At 42.0% G+C, this 18,148-nt stretch overlaps 2 long non-coding RNA genes across 2 annotated transcripts; both read right to left on the bottom strand.

Annotated features, from left to right (window-relative positions):
• Positions 1-543: 543 nt before the first annotated feature.
• On the bottom strand, positions 544-3,507 carry LOC143412420 (uncharacterized). Its single transcript, XR_013098577.1, has 3 exons — positions 3,273-3,507; positions 1,868-1,983; positions 544-870 (listed from the first exon to the last, which is right to left on the bottom strand). It is a non-coding gene; the product is annotated as an uncharacterized LOC143412420 (long non-coding RNA).
• Positions 3,508-5,480: 1,973 nt separating this feature from the next.
• On the bottom strand, positions 5,481-16,625 carry LOC112434886 (uncharacterized). The gene is made up of 3 exons (XR_003024287.2): positions 16,375-16,625; positions 7,548-7,663; positions 5,481-6,551 (listed from the first exon to the last, which is right to left on the bottom strand). It is a non-coding gene; the product is annotated as an uncharacterized LOC112434886 (long non-coding RNA).
• Between the last annotated feature and the right edge of the window lie 1,523 nt (positions 16,626-18,148).

Below are 18,148 nucleotides of genomic sequence, written 5' to 3'. Positions count from 1 at the left end.
TAGATTCTTGTCCTGCCACCAAAGCGCCAGCCGCTGCACCTCCTCCCTGTATGCCGCATCATCATCGTCCCTGATGAGTACCACCACTGTGGTGTCATCTGCAAGCTTGATAATGTCGTTTGCTTTTGTTATCAATCACAAGCAATCACAACATTGAATCATCACATGTTGGAGCTGGAGGTGCAGTTGTCGGCGTGAAGAGTAGCGGGCTCAGCACACATCCCTGGGGGGACTCCTGTGCTCAGTGTGATGGTGTTGGATCTTATATTTCCAACCTGTAGTGTCTGGGGTCTATCAGTAAGAAAGTCCAGGATCCAGTTGCAGGTGGAGGTGATAAGTCTGAGCTTGCTGATCAGCTGCTGGACAATGATGGTGTTGAATGCTAAGATGAAATCATTGAGCACCATTCTTAGATGGGCGTTGCATTGATCCAGTTGTGATAGGGCTAGGTGGAGGGCCAATGAGATCGCATCGTCCATTGTCTTCCAACTCCGAGCCTGTAGCTGTCTTTGGTACAGGTATGATGGTGGTGGTGGTTTTAAAGCACTGTGGCACAACAGCTTGACTCAGGGAGATGTTAAAGATGCCCGCTAGGACATCAGTCAGCTGGTCAGCACGGGCTCCGAGCACGCGTCCAGGTATATTGTCTGGTCCAGCAGCTTTGTGTGGGTTGACTTTAGTGAGAGTCCTTCTCACACTGGCCGTGGACAGGGACAGCACTTGGTTGTCTGGCGACGGGGTGGCCCTCTGTAGTCCATCTTGCATCCCATTTAAAGAAGTTCGTGTTCGCACTGCGCTTGGATGTCCTGGCCTCTGAGGTTAAGGTGTACGGCTCCTGGTTGTCAACTGACCAATTTATCATGGCAAAGCCTGTGGTGGACAAAAGATAAGAGGCTGATTATAAAAATGATCCATGCACGCCTTATGACCTACAGCATGTACAGTTAACACAGCTAAATGGCTGTGAAATTGTAAAATTACTTTTGAAATAAAGCTATTCAAAGTCATTTAACTGGGACTAGAATAATAGCAATGTTAGTGCTAATGTTTGTTTGCTGGCTAATTAAAATAAGCTGCTAGGTGATGGTACTGTTTCAAGTTCTCTCATTGTTTGACATGTAGGGCAGATATTTTGGTGACACTGAGATCAGCCAGACACTAAACAGCAGTGTAATATCAACGCTAGATTAGATGTTTTCTAATCCGATAAAATGACATTATTCCTGTTTATAGAAGATGTTTGTCGTCTGTTTGTTTGACTGACAGGAACAGGAAATAGTGGTTGGAAATTACTGTTGGTGTTACATGAGGGTAAAGAAGGGCTTTAAGCACCTGGGTAAAAACTGGACCCATGATGAAACACTACAACAAGTACAACATATTCTTCAGTTTTAATATGTGACCATACTGTGCAGACTGCTGATGAGTTACACGGTTACATTTCATTAATCATTGTTAAACTAAAGTGGTAAGCAGTTACTTTATCCTTTCACTTAAAATTTCCAGGAAAAACACTACCTTGGCTACTTTTGTGCTTACATTTGATCTATGCTGGGTCACTACTTTTGCACTATAATGCTGCTGCTGACACCTTGGTTCACACTGACAATTAGAAAAAAGCTGATAGGAAAAGAAGGATGGAAAATGCCTGGAATTTAGTTACACTTGCAAATACTGCTTCCTCCAAACTGCAAGCATCAATAAAATGTTACAGTATTGTTTTCTATATCTGTGCATATATCCTTATTGGTAGTTTTCTCGAAATAGAAGCTCTTCATTTAAAAAAAAAAAATCTCTGATAACATTGCTGAAGCTAGCGCCCACCCCTACTGCGCATACTGCAAATATAAAACTGATATATACTTACATCATGAAGCAGTTGATGTCTGGTTTCCGACAAATACAGTAAAGAGGTGCGTTCTCCCCCTCCATACCAGTGTTCTCAGGCACTGCTACATGGTCAGTGTCAGACACTTCACTGTCCTACAACATACCACATAGGACCACATTAGAAATGACATGTATGTAGACATGCTAATTATACCTGGCTAAATGGATGCAGTAACAAAATGTTACTTAACTACTCTAGTTATTAGTTTCCAGATGTGTGCAGTTGCTCCAGTCTTACTGACAGTATACCGTTTCAAACACCAGTGCCAACATTTTATTTTTTAAATCTTAGTATGATTCTGCACCAAGACTTGTGGCCTGTTGCTCGGTAACTTATTGTCTGACTACATTAACTACAGTTCATAAACATCATTCATTTTCTCCTACTTATTTTATTCAGGTTGTATTCCAGCTGTCATAGGGCAAAAGTACACCCTGGACAGGTCGCCAGTCTGTTGGAGGGTTATTAGAGAGACTCAGACAACCACTCACACCAACAGCCAACTAACCTAACCCCGCGCATGTCTTTGGAGTTCAACACCAGTCTGGCCGAATCACAGATAAGCAGGGTGTCTGTGCTGCAGAGCACAGCTGTGTCAGAGACTCTCGACATCAATGTAGCGTTAAGGATGCGGAGCGATGGGTGCACTAACACAATGTAAATATTAAAGTTCTCGCCATTGTCAATATGCTGTTGCGCCCTTGTTCGTATTATTGCAACCATATCTCGAGTCTAGCTTACCCTAAAAGTTTGGAGAGAATTGGTCTGTTAATAAACGCGATCGATTGTTTGGGACTGCTCTAGCCATCACGTCGCATAAACAACTCTACTTCCGGTGGGAAAACTAATTAAGGGTAAAGTCGCACTAATAACACCTACCACTCGCGTTCATAAGCATACACTATGATCACTTCCACGCAGTAACGTTGTAATAAATGTAATCCCCGGTAAAGTCAATTAGCGAACACTACTGGCATGTAATGCCAATGGCGACCATTTCACAAACTGTAGAAAATGCTCAAAATGTTGTCGGCACCAAAAGTGAAGGGCTGACAGTTGTGTTTATATACGAATCGTAAGCGCTAATGTTGGTTAGCATCAGCTAAAGCGAGGAAGTTTGACACTTGCAGAGGCAGTGAACGCAGAGAGAGCTTAAAAACGCATTGTGTTTTTGTTTTGTTTTTCTGCATTAAGACATTGCACACAAAATTACAGATATAACGGTGACTTAGCTGCTCGTTGGATAAACCCATGGATCTTAGAAAAGATCAACACTACTCGGATGTAAGCACCCGTGTATAACACAATAGGCAAAATTACGCTTGCTAACCTTTCCACATGACAGGCTTCACATTAAATAAACATTTTTTCAAATACTCACCATGATCTGAGACCGTTTAAATATTTTGTTCCTCTGAAAATATGGCAGTATGAAGCTAAACCTTTAGCTTGACGGCTAAAGCAATGCTAAGATTTACACGGAAACGATCAGCGGACATCGTTAAAGTACTATTGGTCTACATTCTTCTTCTATGGTAGCAGCCTGGGCAGAGTAACAGCCAACTTTAAACTGCGCCATCTGTTGGCACCAATTACAGTAGAAAACATTATTGCGACAACACGTTTTTGGGGGAAAATAACAGAGATTGAAACTTTACTGATAATTTGTCCAAGTTGAAAAATGCCCTCCTCCAAAAATATCACGTGACAACCTCATTGCCTTACAGAATTATGACGTCACACACATGTAGAATCTTACCACCATTCTTTCCTTTGATCCTTTGATCCAAAAACCTATAAATAGGGGTGAAGAGCAACGACTTTTAGTCCGTTTCTCGCAGCCTTGATGTGTGCAGCATTGAACCGTTCGCCAGAAAAGCCTTTTGAAATATTTGGATCCTTTGCAATTGTAACTGTATCCAGACACAACATGTCTCAAACAAATCCAAAGGGACAAGAAGTTGACGCCTACACTCTTCCTTGGGATGAGCCACTAGACTCTTCCATTTCCTCTCTTCCTTGGTGTGACCAAGTGGAACTAGAGGAAAAGCGTTTGGAAGAAATGGAGGCTGAAGCGCTCAGAAACACAGAGAACATTAAGTTCTTGATGGAGGAAAATGAGCGAAAGAGCGCTCAACTAAAAAAGTTATCATACCAGCTTCAAGAAAAGGAAGCTATTATTGAGGAGAAACAACAGGATCTCCAAGACATGGACAAAAAGAACCAGGAGCTCCAAGGAAAACTTGATGAAGCCCTGCAACAAAATAAAAAACTTGCCCAAGAGAAGAAACAAGACGGCATGAAGAAGAGAGGGCTGCAGAGCAATCTCCAAGAAATGGAGCTAATGTACAGTGTAGACAAAAAAAGGCTTGATCGCACACTGCAAGAAAATGAAAAGCTTCTCCAAGAGAAAAGGCAACAGGAGTTAAAAGAGAAAGAAATGCATTCCAAGCTTCAGAGCATCAAGCAACACAATGAAAGCTTGCAAGGAAAGCTTGATCAAGCTCTGCGACAAAATAGAAAACTCCTCCAAGAGAAGATGCAAGACAGCACGAAGAAGAGAGGGCTGCACTCCAATCTCCGAGACATGGAGCTAATGTACAGTGTAGACAAAAAAAGGCTTGATCGCACAGAGCAAGCAAACGAGAAGCTTCTCCAAGAAAAAAGGGAACAAGAAATCAAACAAAAAGAAATGGATTCCAATCTTCAGAGCATCAAGCAACAAAATGAAAGCTTGCAAGGAAAGCTTGATGAAGCTCTGCAACAAAATAAAGAAATCCTTCAAGAGAAAGAGCAGCTGGACAGAAAGCAGGGAGACATGGAGTGCCAACTCCAGCTCATGGAGGGAAACAACAGGATGCTGCAGGTAAAGTTCGATGAGACACTGCACAAATATCAAGACCTGCTTCAAGAGAGAGAACAGCTGGTCGGTAAGCAGAGAGAAGAAAAACTTCTTCTCCAGGAGTTTGAGAAGAAAAACCAAAACCTGCAAGAACTTTACAACAAAATGAAGTTCAAAGCATCTGAGCTGGAAGGAGAAAATGAAAAGCTGCAAAAACAGGAGGCAACATCTAAAGTGCTGAAAGAAAGGTTGGAAGAAAAACAAGCCGAAAAAGAAGAAGTGCAGAAAAAATGCAACAAGCTGCAGAAGCAAAACACAGAAAAAATCGAGGAGCTGATCCTCATCCTCGAGAAAAAGCAGAAAAAGAAAAAACGCTTCTTCTGGAGGAAGAACACTCCTTCTTTCACTACTGCCAATGTCACCTCTTCTTCCCCCACCTCTGCTCCAGCTTAATTCCCCCCCCCCCCTCCCCCCAACACCTCTCCCATCTCCCTCCCCTCTTTTCACAGTCACCCCCCAACCAGTCCCGACAGTTGACTGCCCCCTCTAGAGCCTGGTTCTGTCATAGGTTTCTTCCTTTAAAGGGAGTTTTTCCTATCCACTGTCGCCTCGTGCTTGCTCAGAGGGGATTGTTGGGGTTTTCTCTCCTCTCTCCCTTTACTTTACGCTCTTCTTTACATCCCACCCACCCACCCCCACCTTCTCTTTTTTCTTAATAATTGAACAATAAAAACAATTGGTCACTAATTAAATGTGTCAAATCAGTGTCTTTATTCAAGAATACAAGAAATGGGTAATAGCTGCATGTGTGTTTGTGTGTGTGCATAATATGCATACTTTACGTGTTGGATCCAAATCCCACAAGGAATTAAATAAAACAAGAAGACAAACAAAAACAAATATTTCTCTCCCTTCCCAGGTCAGGAATCAGGATGAGGAAGAAATGAGGTCAGATCAGTGCAGGTTTTTGCACTACTGACATAAAGTTTCTGCTGATTAAAAAAAATATGTCGATATTTCTGAAATACATTTGCAAACAAATAACTTTGACAACTTGTGTTTTTTCATAAAAGAAAAAAGAAAAATCAGAGAGCAGAGCTGGTAAAACAGCTTAGCTCCGCAGGTTACAGGAGATCAGATGCCAAATACTTTTCATGACAGTCTTCGTTACTGCATAAATCTCCCCTTTTATCATTGATCAGTAAATCACTGCATATACATTCATCTAACCGTTATAATTTCATGAGTAAAGATTCTCAGATGACTGAATGGCGGTTTTAGTAAATGTTGAACTTTATTGTGATTTCTATTTTTAGAATCAATAGCACACATTTTGATTTAGTTTTGCAAGCTGCTGATTTCACACAGATCCACTGCCCAAACGTGCCTTTGAGTTTTTCATCATTTAACAAGAATAGGCTCAGGCAATCATTGTGTAATTAGGCTTTGGGAAGGTCTGGGGACAGGTATGATGATGGTGGTGGTTTTAAAGCACTGTAGCACAACAGCTTGACTCAGGGAGATGTTAAAGATGCCCGCTAGGACATCAGTCAGCTGGTCAGCACGGGCTCCGAGCACGCGTCCAGGTATATTGTCTGGTCCAGCAGCTTTGTGTGGGTTGACTTTAGTGAGAGTCCTTCTCACACTGGCCGTGGACAGGGACAGCACTTGGTTGTCTGGCGACGGGGTAGCCCTCTGTAGTCCATCTTGCATCCCATTTAAAGAAGTTCGTGTTCGCACTGCGCTTGGATGTCCTGGCCTCTGAGGTTAAGGTGTACGGCTCCTGGTTGTCAACTGACCAATTTATCATGGCAAAGCCTGTGGTGGACAAAAGATAAGAGGCTGATTATAAAAATGATCCATGCACGCCTTATGACCTACAGCATGTACAGTTAACACAGCTAAATGGCTGTGAAATTGTAAAATTACTTTTGAAATAAAGCTATTCAAAGTCAATTAACTGGGACTATAATAATAGCAATGTTAGTGCTAATGTTTGTTTGCTGGCTAATTAAAATAAGCTGCTAGGTGATGTTACTGTTTCAAGTTCTCTCATTGTTTGACATGTAGGGCAGATATTTTGGTGACACTGAGATCAGCCAGACACTAAACAGCAGTGTAATATCAACGCTAGATTAGATGTTTTCTAATCCGATAAAATGACATTATTCCTGTTTATAGAAGATGTTTGTCGTCTGTTTGTTTGACTGACAGGAACAGGAAATAGTGGTTGGAAATTACTGTTGGTGTTACATGAGGGTAAAGAAGGGCTTTAAGCACCTGGGTAAAAACTGGACCCATGATGAAACACTACAACAAGTACAACATATTCTTCAGTTTTAATATGTGACCATACTGTGCAGACTGCTGATGAGTTACACGGTTACATTTCATTAATCATTGTTAAACTAAAGTGGTAAGCAGTTACTTTATCCTTTCACTTAAAATTTCCAGGAAAAACACTACCTTGGCTACTTTTGTGCTTACATTTGATCTATGCTGGGTCACTACTTTTGCACTATAATGCTGCTGCTGACACCTTGGTTCACACTGACAATTAGAAAAAAGCTGATAGGAAAAGAAGGATGGAAAATGCCTGGAATTTAGTTACACTTGCAAATACTGCTTCCTCCAAACTGCAAGCATCAATAAAATGTTACAGTATTGTTTTCTATATCTGTGCATATATCCTTATTGGTAGTTTTCTCGAAATAGAAGCTCTTCATTTAAAAAAAAAAATCTCTGATAACATTGCTGAAGCTAGCGCCCACCCCTACTGCGCATACTGCAAATATAAAACTGATATATACTTACATCATGGAGCAGTTGATGTCTGGTTTCCGACAAATACAGTAAAGAGGTGCGTTCTCCCCCTCCATACCAGTGTTCTCAGGCACTGCTACATGGTCAGTGTCAGACACTTCACTGTCCTACAACATACCACATAGAAATGACATGTATGTAGACATGCTAATTATACCTGGCTAAATGGATGCAGTAACAAAATGTTACTAACTACTCTAGTTATTAGTTTCCAGATGTGTGCAGTTGCTCCAGTCTTACTGACAGTATACTGTTTCAAACACCAGTGCCAACATTTTATTTTTTAAATCTTAGTATGATTCTGCACCAAGACTTGTGGCCTGTTGCTCGGTAACTTATTGTCTGACTACATTAACTACAGTTCATAAACATCATTCATTTTCTCCTACTTATTTTATTCAGGTTGTATTCCAGCTGTCATAGGGCAAAAGTACACCCTGGACAGGTCGCCAGTCTGTTGGAGGGTTATTAGAGAGACTCAGACAACCACTCACACCAACAGCCAACTAACCTAACCCCGCGCATGTCTTTGGAGTTCAACACCAGTCTGGCCGAATCACAGATAAGCAGGGTGTCTGTGCTGCAGAGCACAGCTGTGTCAGAGACTCTCGACATCAATGTAGCGTTAAGGATGCGGAGCGATGGGTGCACTAACACAATGTAAATATTAAAGTGTAAATGACCTCATTAATATTTGGTAAAGTGTTTTGTAAACTTATGAGTGGCTATTATATTGTTGGAGTGAATGCTTTTATTTTGAAAGTCACAGAGCGACAAGGTGCCGTAAATCAAGTGGCGTAAACCATATGGCAGAAGCGCGAGTTTTAATGCACAGAGAGAAGGTGTGCTCTATGGTTAATGGACGGGAATGGGAAAAAGAACGGCTATTAAGGTGCAACACTGAGTCAAAAGCAGTTTCTTAGCACCTGGTTGATGAGGAAACAAGGTTTGTAACAAAGTTTGTCCTGTAGATATGTATTTTGTTGTTTTACGGAGCATATAGCTGCTGACCGCTACTAAGCATAAAGGCTAAGTTTTCACCCACTAGAGGGCGCTAACGTACCTCGTCATGTTTAGGCAGCGATGCAACGATTTCCCTGTTATATGCAATAATTTACAAGTTTTAGTGTTATTTGTTATGTAAGGTAAGGAGAATTAATTTGTGATTAATGAATAAGTCAAAAGGTTAAAGGTAACACACTGTTTGATTTACTAATAGTCTTTTATTCTGTATGTTGTAGCTCTTACGGTGTGTTCACATACACGGCTGTTTAATAAAAGGATTGTGAACCATCAGTTTGAGAGACCATCTTTTCAACCGGGGATGCTACAGTAAGAGCTTGACCCCAGCTGAGAAGAGCTCCATCCCACGCTCAGCATCGAGGTCCCAGTTCCACAGCTCCACACAAAGTCTTCTGGGATCTGATGGTCAACTAAATTGCCCCGTCCTCAGCATGGAAGCATCTGAAGAAGAGACAGAGTTTGCGGAGGATCCCAAGGCCAATGAGGAAGAGGAGCCTCCACACTCTGTTCGTCGAAGGAGGCCTACTGAAAAAATGCAAGCGTATCAGGAGGAGGAGGCCCACAAGAAAGAAAAACGGCTTCTCAAAGTTTATGATGAATGGAAAAAACAAGTACGTAAAACACGAGAGCAATTAAAAGGAGACTTAACAAACAATCAAATTGCTTCACTCATGGACATGTTAGAGAATGAAAAGGAGAATGTCATAAAGTTGTATATGGAAATTAGAGAAAACATTACTCCCTCGAGTGGCACAAGGCGACTCATAGACGCATGTGAAGCAGTCACCAGAGACATTATCAAGATTGCTCATGAAAGACTCTCAGGCATAGATGACTATGATAGGGACAAGGTAAAGATACGTCTCCGTGAGCTTCTTGAGCCAGACTATGCTCAGTCCATTTACAGTTCCTCAGTCACGCACTCAAGTAAAAACTCTTCTGCCAGTAAGTCATACTCTGCAATGTCAGTAGTAGCTGTTAAAAGAGCAGAGGCTGCAGCAGAGTTAGCAGCCAAAGAAGCAGAGTATGAGGTGTTATTAGAGGAGGAAAAACAAAAGGAAAAGATTCAGCTTTTAGAAGAAAGGCAAAGAAAGGAGCTCGAATCTCAAAGGCGTGAGCTAGAGAAACTGAAGGCTGAAAAGGAGTTAAAGGCTGCACGAGCTAGACTAAGGACCTATGACACTGAGATAAAGAGTGAAATCAGTGCCTCTGATGTTGACTATAGAAACACTGCTCAGAAAGCCCCCACAGTTTCTAATCTCAGTAAAGTCCCTGACAACAATGTAGTGTCTACCTCACTTCCACAAACAGATGTCCTCTACTTAGCACAAGCAGTACTGGATAGTGTTGCATTGAACAGACTGCCAGTGCCAGAGCCCTCCACGTTCACAGGTGACCCAATACAATTCATAGAGTGGAAAGCTTCCTTTACTGCTCTCATTGATAAAAGGAACATCTCACCTGCTGACAAACTGCACTACTTAAAGAAATACATAGGAGGTCCAGTTCGACAAACGCTTGATGGCATCTTCTATAGAAACGACAGTGAAGCATACAGAGATGCATGGGAGCGTCTCAACCACAGGTATGGACATCCATTTGTGGTACAGAGGGCTTTCAGAGAAAGACTGGCAAAATGGCCAAAGATCCAAACAAATGACTCCACAGGATTCAGGGCATTTGCTGATTTCATTCAAACATGTCACGAGGCCATGCCCCACATTGAAGGCTTAAGCATTCTCAACGATTGTGAGGAGAACCAAAAACTCGTTCAAAAGTTACCAAACTGGGCGGCTGCAAGTTGGAATCGTCAGGCCACTCAGTTTATGAAAGAAAGTGGGAAGTTTCCAGGTTTAAAGGACTTTGCCAAGTTCATGTCTTCTGAAGCAGAGATCATGTGCAACCCGATTACATCATTTCAGGCTCTCCACTCTGCAAACTTCACCACCGACACTGGTAAGGGCTGCCAAAAGGACAAAAGGCCCACCTCTAGTGTTCTCCATACCCAGGCGATAACTGAGACTGAAAATAAAGGTCCAAATGTTAAGGCCCCATGCATGTTCTGTCAAAACAACGGACATAAACTTCACAGTTGTCCACAGTTCAATGGAATATTGCTTGAGGAACGAAGGAAATATATAAAGGAGAAGAAACTCTGTTATGGTTGTCTCAAACCTGGACACAGCGCAAAGAACTGTAATTACAGACTTGTATGTGAAGTGTGTAAGAAAAAACATCCTACCTGTCTGCACGACTTCAACTATAACAATGATAAATCAGCCTCAAACCAGCCACAAACTCAGATCAGCACAGAACAGGCTGCAACCACCCTGTCTCTGAATGCAGAAGCCAGTGAACAGTGCGTGAGCACCTCCATGATTGTACCAGTATGGGTTTCTTCAGAGCAACATCCAGGTACAGAAAGGCTTGTTTATGCCCTCCTAGACACGCAAAGTGACACCGTGTTCATTGACCAAGATGTGTCTAATAACCTCCAAGCTAAGGCTACCCCAATAAGGTTGAAGCTCACTACACTGCTTGGTAAGGATGTTGTTGTGCCAAGCGAACGCATCTCAGGTCTCAAGGTAAGAGGCTATAACTCCTCAGAAATGATTGAACTCCCTCCCGCTTACACTAAAGAATGTATACCAGTTAACCGCTCTCACATTCCTACCTGTGAAACGGCAAGGCGGTGGAATCATCTCAAGGAAATAAGGAACGAGATTCCTCCACAGCTAGAATGTGAAGTCGGCCTTTTAATTGGCTACAGTTGCTCTAAGGCATTAGCTCCAAAGCAGGTAATCTTAGGAGGCGAGAACGAACCCTATGCAGTTCGCACAGCATTGGGCTGGAGTATTGTAGGCCCGACATCATCTTATGGTGACTCTTCTAGCATGTCTACTGTGTGTCACAGAGTTGCAGTTAAGGAGCTTCCCCTAGTGACTCCAGCTGATGTAATCAAGGTCCTTGAGTCTGACTTTAAGGATAACGACAAGGATAACAAGTCAGTGTCTCAAGATGACATTCTCTTTCTCAACATGTTAAAGGAAGGCATTTACAAAAACACTGAAGGACATTATGAAATGCCACTTCCATTTAAGGAGAGACCCCTCCTACCAGACAATAAGCAAATGGCCACTGTGCGGCTTCAAAGCCTCAAAACCAAACTGTCAAAAGACCAAAGGTACAAGGAACAGTATATAAAGTTCATGAGTGAAATATTGGAAAGGGGTGATGCAGAGGAAGTGCAGAATGAAGCTAAAGAAGGAGAAAGATGGTATATTCCTCACCACGGGATATATCACCCCCAAAAACCAGACAAACTCAGAGTAGTGTTTGACGCCTCCGCAAAATACAGAGGTACCAGTCTTAATGATCATTTGCTGTCAGGCCCAGATTTGCTGAATAGCCTTAATGGTGTTCTCATCAGGTTTAGAAGGCATCAAGTTGCATTATTATGTGACATTGAAAAAATGTTCCACCAATTTCACGTGTATGAAGCAGACAGAGACTATTTAAGATTTTTATGGTGGAAAAATGGCGCAATGAACACTGAGCCCCAAGAGTTTCGGATGAAGGTGCACCTTTTCGGTGCTACGTCCTCACCAGGGTGTGCAAATTATGGATTAAAGTATCTTGCTAAAGAAAACGAGACACAATTTCCTCTTGCATCTCAATTTATAATGAAGGATTTCTATGTGGACGATGGTGTGACGAGCACTCCAAGTGTCAAAGAAGCAATACAGCTCGCTCAGGAGGCTCAGACACTCTGTGCGTCAGGTGGCCTCAGACTACACAAGTTTGTAAGTAATGACAAAACTGTGTTAGAAAGCATTCCAGCATCTGAACGTGCCTCCCCACAGCAAGCATGTGACCTGGCGTTTAATGACTCTAAACTTGAAAGAGCACTAGGCATTCACTGGCACATTGGCTCAGACACACTCAGGTTTCGTTTTCACCCCAATGTTCAACCTGCCACAAGGCGTGGCATCCTATCTATGGTTGCATCCCTTTATGACCCATTGGGATTCATCTCTCCTTTTGTACTAACAGGCAAAAGAGTGCTTCAAGAGACATGCAAACAAGGCACAGGCTGGGATGATCCCCTTCCAAGCGAATTAAGGCCAATGTGGGATAACTGGAACAGTGACTTGAAGAACTTAGAGAAAATCGTAATACCACGCTGTTATGTCCCTAAAGACTTTGGCCCAATTGTAAAAACAGAGTTGCATCACTTTTCTGATGCAAGTTCATACGGCTATGGTCAGTGTTCGTACTTAAGACATGTAAACAAAGATGATAAAGTGCATTGTGCTTTAGTCACAGCAAAGACCAGAGTTGCTCCCATCAAGGTAACAACAATACCAAGACTCGAACTGACCGCTGCTGTTGTCTCCATTACTGTAAGTAGCATGTTAAAAGATGAGCTTGGATTGACACAGATAGAAGAGTATTTCTGGACGGACTCTAAGGTAGTTTTAGGCTACATTAATAATGATGCAAGACGTTTTCACACATTTGTCTCCAATAGAGTTCAGAGGATAAGGCTCAACAGCTCTCCCCAGCAGTGGAGATATGTCCCTTCTGAGGAAAATCCTGCAGACATTGCCTCTAGAGGTTCAGGTGCAAGTGAGCTCATCATATCCAACTGGTTCAAAGGGCCACAGCTTCTATGGGAAAAGGAAATACCTCCACCTGCTGACATCGACATGAACATACCACTTGGAGACCCAGAGGTTAAGAAGGTGCAGGCACTGAACACGCTCAAAACAGAGAAAAAAGGTTTATCAGACAAGTTAACAAAGTTTTCCTCATGGTACAAAGCCACCCAAGCCATAGCTCGACTCATTCGCTGTGCCAAGGGAGACAAAACAACAGGCCACAGTACAGTACAAGAAAGACAAAATGCACAATGTGTTATTCTAAGAGACACACAAGCAAGTGAATATGCAGAGGAGATAAGGTTGCTAAAGAACGGGAAACCACTTCCACACAAAAGTAAACTGTTTCAAATGGACACTTTTCTTGATACTGATGGACTCCTTAAGGTGGGAGGAAGACTTAAAGATGCTTCATTCTCCTCAATACTGAAACACCCAGTGATAGTTCCAAAAGGTCACCATGTCACTCAACTAATAATAGATCATTTCCACAGTAAGGTGCAGCACCAAGGGAAAGGTTTTACAATCAATGAGATCAGAGTGAATGGATTTTGGATTCCAGGCATCAACAAGGCCGTAGCAAATTTTATACACCACTGTGTGAAGTGTCGCAAACTCAGAAGAGGCACAGAGGAACAAAAGATGTCTGATCTCCCAACGCAGCGCTTAGATCCATCTCCACCCTTTACATTCTGTGGAATGGACTGTTTTGGTCCTTTTCTAACCAAACAAGCTCGCAAAGAGCACAAGCGTTATGGACTTCTTTTTACATGCCTTTGCTGCAGAGCAGTGCACATAGAAATGTTGGACAACATGACTACAGACGCCTTTATCAATGCGCTCCGCTGTTTTATAGCCATAAGAGGAGCAGTCAGTGAGATTAGATGCGATCAAGGAAGCAACTTTGTCGGAGCCAAAAATGAGCTACAAGAAGCTTTAAAACAAGTGGACTCCAATCGCATTACCACATTTCTTGCAGAGAAGCAGTGTGACTTCAAAATGCACACTCCTCATTCAAGCCATACAGGAGGTGTATGGGAAAGACAAATCAGGACAGTTCGAAACATTCTGCGCTTCACAATTTCACTTTCATCTGGCAGAATGGATGACGCATCGTTAAGGACATTCTTTTATGAGGCAATGGCGATTGTCAACAGCAGGCCTCTAACGGTGGACAACCTAAGTGACCCAAGCAGCCCAGAGCCCTTGACGCCAAATCACCTGCTTACTATGAAATCAAAGATATCCCTGCCCCCTCCAGGCACATTCATCAAAGAGGATATTTACGCACGTAAAAGGTGGCGGCAGGTGCAGTACTTATCAGAACAGTTTTGGTCACGTTGGAAAAGGGAGTATCTATCCAACATCGCAACAAGACAGAAATGGCACACTCCAAGGAGAAACTTGAAAGTTGGAGATGTTGTCATGGAGAAGATGGATGATCTACCCCGCAATGAATGGAGATTAGCACGTGTAGTGGACACAGTAACTGACAAAGACGGACTTGTAAGAAAAGTAAGGATTTGCTTCGGAGAAAGGAAGACTGAGAAGGGACAATGTTCAAGTAAACGTTCTATAGTGGAACGCCCAGTGCAGAAACTGGTTTTGCTATTAGAGACTGTTTAACTGTATTCTAAAGTTTAAGGTTCAATGGAACTATGTGTTATCATACAGTTTAATGGTTACGGGTCATTTCTTCATTAGGAAATCATTATCGCTTCAGTTAATTCCCAGTTAAGCTCTTAATGATTTGGTGGGAGTGTAAATGACCTCATTAATATTTGGTAAAGTGTTTTGTAAACTTATGAGTGGCTATTATATTGTTGGAGTGAATGCTTTTATTTTGAAAGTCACAGAGCGACAAGGTGCCGTAAATCAAGTGGCGTAAACCATATGGCAGAAGCGCGAGTTTTAATGCACAGAGAGAAGGTGTGCTCTATGGTTAATGGACGGGAATGGGAAAAAGAACGGCTATTAAGGTGCAACACTGAGTCAAAAGCAGTTTCTTAGCACCTGGTTGATGAGGGAACAAGGTTTGTAACAAAGTTTGTCCTGTAGATATGTATTTTGTTGTTTTACGGAGCATATAGCTGCTGACCGCTACTAAGCATAAAGGCTAAGTTTTCACCCACTAGAGGGCGCTAACGTACCTCGTCATGTTTAGGCAGCGATGCAACGATTTCCCTGTTATATGCAATAATTTACAAGTTTTAGTGTTATTTGTTATGTAAGGTAAGGAGAATTAATTTGTGATTAATGAATAAGTCAAAAGGTTAAAGGTAACACACTGTTTGATTTACTAATAGTCTTTTATTCTGTATGTTGTAGCTCTTACGGTGTGTTCACATACACGGCTGTTTAATAAAAGGATTGTGAACCATCAGTTTGAGAGACCATCTTTTCAACCGGGGATGCTACATAAAGTTCTCGCCATTGTCAATATGCTGTTGCGCCCTTGTTCGTATTATTGCAACCATATCTCGAGTCTAGCTTACCCTAAAAGTTTGGAGAGAATTGGTCTGTTAATAAACGCGATCGATTGTTTGGGACTGCTCTAGCAATCACGTCGCATAAACAACTCTACTTCCGGTGGGAAAACTAATTAAGGGTAAAGTCGCACTAATAACACCTACCACTCGCGTTCATAAGCATACACTATGATCACTTCCACGCAGTAACGTTGTAATAAATGTAATCCCCGGTAAAGTCAATTAGCGAACACTACTGGCATGTAATGCCAATGGCGACCATTTCACAAACTGTAGAAAATGCTCAAAATGTTGTCGGCACCAAAAGTGAAGGGCTGACAGTTGTGTTTATATACGAACCGTAAGCGCTAATGTTGGTTAGCATCAGCTAAAGCGAGGAAGTTTGACACTTGCAGAGGCAGTGAACGCAGAGAGAGCTTAAAAACGCATTGTGTTTTTGTTTTGTTTTTTGCATTAAGACGTTGCACACAAAATTACAGATATAACGGTGACTTAGCTGCTCGTTGGATAAACCCATGGATCTTAGAAAAGATCAACACTACTCGGATGTAAGCACCCGTGTATAACACAATAGGCAAAATTACGCTTGCTAACCTTTCCACATGACAGGCTTCACATTAAATAAACATTTTTTCAAATACTCACCATGATCTGAGACCGTTTAAATATTTTGTTCCTCTGAAAATATGGCAGTATGAAGCTAAACCTTTAGCTTGACGGCTAAAGCAATGCTAAGATTTACACGGAAACGATCAGCGGACATCGGTCTACATTCTTCTTCTATGGTAGCAGCCTGGGCAGAGTAACAGCCAACTTTAAACTGCGCCATCTGTTGGCACCAATTACAGTAGAAAACATTATTGCGACAACACGTTTTTGGGGGAAAATAACAGAGATTGAAACTTTACTGATAATTTGTCCAAGTTGAAAAATGCCCTCCTCCAAAAATATCACGTGACAACCTCATTGCCTTACAGAATTATGACGTCACACACATGTAGAATCTTACCACCATTCTTTCCTTTGATCCTTTGATCCAAAAACCTATAAATAGGGGTGAAGAGCAACGACTTTTAGTCCGTTTCTCGCAGCCTTGATGTGTGCAGCATTGAACCGTTCGCCAGAAAAGCCTTTTGAAATATTTGGATCCTTTGCAATTGTAACTGTATCCAGACACAACATGTCTCAAACAAATCCAAAGGGACAAGAAGTTGACGCCTACACTCTTCCTTGGGATGAGCCACTAGACTCTTCCATTTCCTCTCTTCCTTGGTGTGACCAAGTGGAACTAGAGGAAAAGCGTTTGGAAGAAATGGAGGCTGAAGCGCTCAGAAACACAGAGAACATTAAGTTCTTGATGGAGGAAAATGAGCGAAAGAGCGCTCAACTAAAAAAGTTATCATACCAGCTTCAAGAAAAGGAAGCTATTATTGAGGAGAAACAACAGGATCTCCAAGACATGGACAAAAAGAACCAGGAGCTCCAAGGAAAGCTTGATGAAGCCCTGCAACAAAATAAAAAACTTGCCCAAGAGAAGAAACAAGATGGCATGAAGAAGAGAGGGCTGCACAGCAATCTCCAAGAAATGGAGCTAATGTACAGTGTAGACAAAAAAAGGCTTGATCGCACACTGCAAGAAAATGAAAAGCTTCTCCAAGAGAAAAGGCAACAGGAGTTAAAAGAGAAAGAAATGCATTCCAAGCTTCAAAGCATCAAGCAACACAATGAAAGCTTGCAAGGAAAGCTTGATCAAGCTCTGCGGCAAAATAGAAAACTCCTCCAGGAGAAGATGCAAGACAGCACGAAGAAGAGAGGGCTGCACTCCAATCTCCGAGACATGGAGCTAATGTACAATGTAGACAAAAAAAGGCTTGATCGCACAGAGCAAGCAAACGAGAAGCTTCTCCAAGAGAAAAGGGAACAAGAAATCAAACAAAAAGAAATGGATTCCAATCTTCAGAGCATCAAGCAACAAAATGAAAGCTTGCAAGGAAAGCTTGATGAAGCTCTGCAACAAAATAAAGAAATCCTTCAAGAGAAAGAGCAGCTGGACAGAAAGCAGGGAGACATGGAGTGCCAACTCCAGCTCATGGAGGGAAACAACAGGATGCTGCAGGTAAAGTTCGAAGAGACACTGCACAAATATCAAGACCTGCTTCAAGAGAGAGAGCAGCTGGTCATTAAGCAGAGAGAAGAAAAACTTCTTCTCCAGGAGTTTGAGAAGAAAAACCAAAACCTGCAAGAACTTTACAACAAAATGAAGTTCAAAGCATCTGAGCTGGAAGGAGAAAATGAAAAGCTGCAAAAACAGGAGGCAACATCTAAAGTGCTGAAAGAAAGGTTGGAAGAAAAACAAGCCGAAAAAGAAGAAGTGCAGAAAAAATGCAACAAGCTGCAGAAGCAAAACACAGAAAAAATC

This window comes from Maylandia zebra, linkage group LG5, assembly GCF_041146795.1.
Source record: "Maylandia zebra isolate NMK-2024a linkage group LG5, Mzebra_GT3a, whole genome shotgun sequence".
Classification (NCBI taxonomy): domain Eukaryota; kingdom Metazoa; phylum Chordata; class Actinopteri; order Cichliformes; family Cichlidae; genus Maylandia; species Maylandia zebra.
The sequence above is the reverse complement of the archived record's forward strand: the minus strand, read 5'-3'. Positions and strand labels throughout refer to the sequence as shown.